A 6,824-nucleotide genomic window follows, 5' to 3' on the forward strand; every position below is an offset into this window, starting at 1 on the left:
TCCATGTCATTTAAAGCTCCTATTATCTGGTAACATTGTCTCCTTAGGAGAGAATGTATATAATGAGCTACTATGTAAATCTATTGTAGATCGGTGAAATTTGATAGATTTGGACTTTAAAGTATCTCTTTCTTTTTTTACAACAAAAGGCTAAAAAAGAACCAAGCAGATTCTTGATCCAAGAGCCACTTCGAGGGAATCGAATCAACATAAACCATAGCAGCAGCCTGATTTCTAGCACCTCGTGCTAGCTTGTCCGCCATTGTGTTTTGTGCCCTCAAAATATGCTGAATAGTAAAGGGATGAAAAAATTCCTTACATCAAAGAAACTCCTCCATGTGTGTAGTGAACGCCGGCCATTCTATTGGTGTAGACACCATCTTCACCAGTTGAGAGCAGTCAGTTGCAAACACCACTTATGAGATTCGTAGGGTCTTCATGCACTTTATCGTCCGTATCAAAGCTTCACATTCAGCATGTAAAGGTGATAGACTTTTGCGAATAGATATGGCACCCATCATAGTATCAGTTGATCTACCTTCTTTATAAACCCATCCTTGTCATGTGCACGAGTCTTGTGCCCTCCATGCTCCATCTATATAACATCTATTTGTATCACATGTAATGAGTTGATCCACAATATGTGACGATCCCGTATTTGGAGAATCCCTGGTCTGTGATTCGGCCCACATGACACTCTCTATTTCCGCAGTCCGCAGGAGATCGAAAGGATCCCTTGTCTGATTTTTATAAATTTTTCCATTCCGATTTTTCCAAATAAACCATAGAATCCAGGGAAAATAGCTCAAATCTGGTTCTTTTGGTAACCGCCAAAAAAGATAATCCATGTTTGTAAAAATAGATGAGGTCGGAAATATCCCTGGGCAAGACGGAACATTAGATAGTGCCCAAATTTGAAGTGCGAAAGGACATTCAAAAAGCACATGATTAATAGATTCTTCCTCAGCCCCACACAATTGACATTGCATATCACATTTAATACCACGTGAGTGAAGATTCCTATACACCGGTAAGCAACCGGAAATTATTTGCCAAACAAAATGTTTCAATTTTGGTGAACACTGCAGTTTCCAAGATTGCGCCAGTAATGGTTTAGTATTGGGTCTCATATCAATATTTTGTTCACCCATATCAGGATATAATTTCGCAATACGATATCCAGATTTAACTGTATATCTACTGTGATCCGTAAAGTGCCAGCCATATGAGTCTGGCTTAGGGTTACGACTAATAGCTAAACTCATTATATTACTCACATCGTCCTGAACATATGCATTGAGTAAATCCAGGTTCCAAGACAGATCAACTGGATTAATGAGATCCTCCACCTTAAGTAATGGATTCAAAAATTGATTAGAAAATTTTGGGGTTGCTGACCTCGGGCAAGGAGCGGGGATTCAAGGATAATTCCAGAATGAAATGCTTGAACTTGTTCCCACTCTTTTGATTAGCCATTTATTAACCAGAGATCTAGCGGATGTAATACTTCTCCATCCATAAAAGGGAGAGTGTGATCTGATAGGATTCAAAGAATCTGAATTTCGATAATATCGTCCTTTGAAAACTGTTGCAAAAAGCGAATTAGGTTTATCAATTAAACACCATAGCTGTTTCGCTAATAAAGCCGTATTAAAGTTCTGAATATCTCTAAAACCGATGCCCCCTTCAGCTTTATCCTAACACAACTTGTCCCACGAAAACCAATGCATACCTTTTGAATTACCACTGCCACCCCACCAAAAATGAGCAACTGTACTCGTAAGTTTCTTAGTCACCGTTTGCAGTAAACGGAAGCAAGACATCACATGAGTTGGCATGGGAGATGCCACTGATTTAATTAAAACCTCCTTACCACCCTTTGTAATAAATCGGAGAGTCCAATGATTAACCTTATTATTAACCCTTTCATTAAGAAAACCAAAAACCTGTGTTTTAGAGCCACCAAGACTCTCTGGGATCCCCAAATAAATTCCCATACCACCTAGTGTAGTGATACCCAATACATGTTGTACCTCCAACAGTGCTGACTCAGGGATCTTATGTCCAAACTGTATGGACGATTTCAAAAAAACAAATCTGCTGTCCCGATGCACGTTCATAATCTTTCAAAATCTGTAGAATGACCTCACATTCTTGCCTATTGGCTTTGCAAAAAAAAATGGCTATCATCCGAAAATAATAAATGAGAAATTGTCGGACTTCCACGTGCAATTTTTAGCCCAGTTAGTAATTTTTCCTCTTCTTTCTTATACAATTCAAATTCGTATTTGTCAATACCAAATATATAATATACTAAACTTAAAGTTTATGTCTAGACCGAACCAATATAAGATATATTTCATTTAACCAACCGACCATCAATACTATTAAAAGAATAGTACAAAATAAAAATATTCTTTAGTTTTGCAAGTTATTTACACTCCAGTGCCACTGAAATATTTAATGAGCATGTTTTTAAGTTTCCTTTGTCTTTTACGGATTATAAATGAACGGAAAAATCCAAAATACAAAAAAAATACCGGAAAAATCAAACAAATACCCAAAAATATTTAAATACTGAAAAAACTCAAAATTTTACTCGAATCTTACTCGATGAACCAAAAATATCTAAAGTTTTATACGAGTACCCGAAATATATTTATAAAATTTTGAAATTTTACCTGAAACTCGAAACTATAACCGAAAACGTGTACCCGGAACTTAAAATATATGTAATACTGAAAACATATTTAAAAAACCCAAATATACATAATATCCACAAAACATTTCAGATACTTTGGATATCCGGACTTGAACAGAGACCCACGGGTCCAAAAAATCCAATAGGTACTTTGTCCCGATCCTGGACCAAAACTTGTATTCCATGTTGGTTTCTCAGCGTTCTTTTGTAGCGGGGTAAAATGCTTATGTCTAAAAGAACATTACATAAGAGTGTACATATAAAATTTTAAATAAACTAATTCATAAATTATATAATTTTATACAAATTTCCTTATTCGATATAATACAACTTTATAACACAATAATATACAATAAATTTATATTCGATTTTGTTTATAACCCAAAATATCGGCGCTTTGAAAGCGCGGGTCAAAATCTAGTATGTTTTAATAATCGACCATGATTGTTGAAAGAACAGAGCCGTCATTCCATCCGGACCCGGGGCCGTCTCCGGGTGTATCATGAATAAAGCTGATCTCACTTCCTCTACTGATGCCCAGGAAGTTAAAATTCTATTTTGATCCTCTGTGATCAAAGTAGGTGCCGCATGTAAAAATTCTTCATAACCCGCTGGTGATGTTGTTGAGAATAATTCGTTAAAATAATCAACCGCAACCCCTTCGATCTCTTCTTCCGATGTAACCCAGTCACCACCACTGTTATGTAACCCGGCGATTTTATTCTGTATTCACCTCTGTTTAGTAAGCGCATGGTAAAATTTAGTATTACGATCCCCTTTGGCATGCCAAGTCGTTCTACTCTTCTGTTCCCAAAAAAGTTCTTCATCCCTATAAGCCTCTTTTAATTTCGTAGATACCTCTAGTACCTCCTCATACGTTTTAGTATTATCACCCTGAATTTCCTCCAAAGCCTTCTGAAGAGAACTTATCTTTTCCTTACCATATGGAGGGTTATTTTTCCTCCAAACTGATATTTCGTGTCGACAATTAACAATTTTATCTACAACACCCGAATTATACCGTGGATTTTCCGTAGACCAACCTTGCGAAATAGAATCCATAAGCCCTTCCATACCAATCCATCGCTTATCAAAACGAAATTGTTTCCTAGTTTTGATTAATTTCTCATCTAAACTAGTAACAATGGGCCTATGATCCGAACCTATCATTCCCAAATATTCCACAAAAGATGACGGGAATAGATTATGCCATTCTACATTCCCTAAAGCCCGATCTAATCTACATCGAACTGTTTGTCCTTGTCTCTTCCCACTCCATGACATAGTATTTCCCTTAGACAGAAATTCTAAGAGACCACAATTTTCAATCATATTATTAAATTGAATAAAGGTTGATGCATGCCGAAGCGCTCCCCCTTCCTTCGCATGGTTACCAGTTATTTCATTGAGATCCCCAATAACAAACCATGGTTCCACTCTACTTATACCGATTCGTGTAAGGCGTTCCCAAACATAATCGCGAAGACCCTGAACCGGCTCCCCATATACAAAAGAAATAAAAAAAAAATTTCCTTTATAGCTTGTTTCAATATCAATAATCCGATTGCTCGAATAGAGTATTGAAACCGGAGACTCATGACTATGGTAAAGAGCCAATCCTCCACTTCTCCCATTAGGATCAACTGTGTGATGTTTCCGACAAAAAGAAAAACGCCGGTCTATGTTTGTGTCATATTTCTCTCAAGTAACTAATTGTATACTTGCTCCCTATTCCTCGACAATTCCAACTTAGAATTTTCATATCAAATTTTTTTTTTTTTAACTTTCTCTACGACCTGAGTGCGATAATTGAAACCCATCCAAATTATCACTGTAAATCCAATCTAGAAAAAACAAACCTTGTGGAAACCCCCCTTCCAAAATATCGGACCGTCTTTTATAACAAAGTCCCACCTATCTCCCCCTTGTCGGTTTTTGTTAAACATTAGATTGCCATGAAATTGGAGGCTACAAGAATGTAACATAATAATCATTTTATAACTATCATATCTTCCAAACCAACTTGAGAAAATAAAAGCCGTGTAGTCAATTATTTCAACAACCTGCATCATCCATTCATACGACCAACGCTTTAATACAATCCGATTACCATGAGAAAAATGAAACTAAGTCTCAACTAAGCAATGATAAGAAATTATCTTATGTTCATAACTGAAGAACACCCCCCACAAACTCAAAACTATTTCACCAAGAACTGAAACATCTTTTACGTCAACATGAACTATTAAGCCAAACCTGGAAAAAACCATGACCTCAAAATTAGAGCTCGTAACCATGTTCATACAATGTACAGACCTGAGATAACCAGAGATCAATATACTTTCCTGCTTCGCTTGAAAACCAGAAAGACCGAGATTCAGCCAGCCCCAGCCCCAGCCACAGTACTCCAAAAGAACGAGAAGCCTCTCCACCAATATAATATCCTGCTTCGCTTGTCATAAATCATGACTGTCTCTGAACATAGGTTTCCAGAACTAGAATCCTCACAACCACGCACATCTACATACTCCAAAATGCAAAACAGATCCAAAAACCACGTTCTGTTTCTAATCATATCCAAGAACCAAGTTGTATTCCCCCAATCCTCTATACATTCCTCAATCCATTTCCACCAAAAATAACGATATATGCTAGGAGGAAGAGAACCTAAACTCAAAGAAAGCCGATATCCTAGTGATCGCAACAACAACAAAACAACAATATACTCTTCCATATAAACTTCTATCATCCCAACAAGACCAATATAATAAAAACTAGAACCAACTCTTTTATTCCAAATCTGTGACATCATCAGACAACTTAAACCAAGGAAACAAAATAGGAGCAAACAGGGACTTTGTATCAAAAGCCCTAAACTTATTCATACTTAAATTAAATTAAAATAAACAGAGCGAGAGCCAGGTAATCAGTCCTGGTCTGGTTTCGGCTTGATTAACGCCTTCTTTGTGGGCACTGGACCCTTGTCCCCCGCCTTACTGCCTTGCTTTGCCATTGCCTTCTTCCTTGGAGAGACAAAGCTCTGAGCCAGTCTCTTTTTCGCTTTCCCTCCCATCGCAGCAGCCGTGAACTTTCCATTTTTCTTCTTTGGGATCTGATGCTCTTTCTCTCCTGCTACGTCCACATTTTCATCAGTTGGGAAAGCCTACTCAATCTCCATAGAGTTTACTTCCGCAGAGACGTCTTGATCTAGCCCTGCCTCCTCCTCACCATCCTCCATCATTTCAAACTCCAAATTTCCATCTTCCTCATCTAAGCCTGCCACCATCTCCCCGATCACCTCATCTTCCTTGATTCCTATCTCCAAAGTCTGGTTCCCATCATTCTCCACAGTTGAACGCACCATTATGTTTTCTTCCTCCATTTCTTTAGACTCATCATTGGGGACCACCTTAGTTACTGACGGTAACTCCTTAATAACATCCCGTGCCTGGATTGTCGCTGCCTGATCCTCTCCTAACGGAACCCGAAGGCCATCCTCAACAATCTCATTCTCAAATAATAGAGCCTTGCGAGCCTTTGACCCTGATGCCTCCCCACTTTCACCGCTCTTGAAAGCATCTAACATCAGTTTCTGTTGAGGATCCAGATGAGCTCCAGCATCCTGATTGCGCAAGCCGTTGATACCACCCGTGGCAATAGCATAGCTATCTCTTAGCTCTTAAGGTGGGAGATATCCAGCCTGTCTGACATACCTTGTCATTGATCTCCCTTGATCCCTATGCCTTCTCCCTGGACCCAATTTAGCACCAGCAGCTTGTTTTCCTCCCTCATATGCAATGCCTTTTCCTTTGACATCTTGCTTTCCAGATACCTGTTGGTTATGTCTCCTAACATCCCCACCAGAGTTAGTCTCCAAGGCTTGGGACTCCACTGCTTATAGCTCAAAGCTTTCCCTCCTTGATCCGGCTTATCAGATGGACCAACATCATCCTCCTCCTTCACCCCTTTTGTGATGGGGCACTTGGACTGATCATGTGTCAATCTTGAACACGTCCTACAGAAACCATGGAGACGCTCATACCTCAAAGCGACCACTGTCTCCTCCCCGCTGTGAAATTCCACAGTAATGGAAAACACCAATGGCTTAAAAGCATCCAAAGTT

The sequence above is a fragment of the Brassica napus genome, chromosome C7 (genome assembly GCF_020379485.1).
Source record: "Brassica napus cultivar Da-Ae chromosome C7, Da-Ae, whole genome shotgun sequence".
NCBI classification, from domain to species: Eukaryota; Viridiplantae; Streptophyta; class Magnoliopsida; order Brassicales; family Brassicaceae; genus Brassica; species Brassica napus.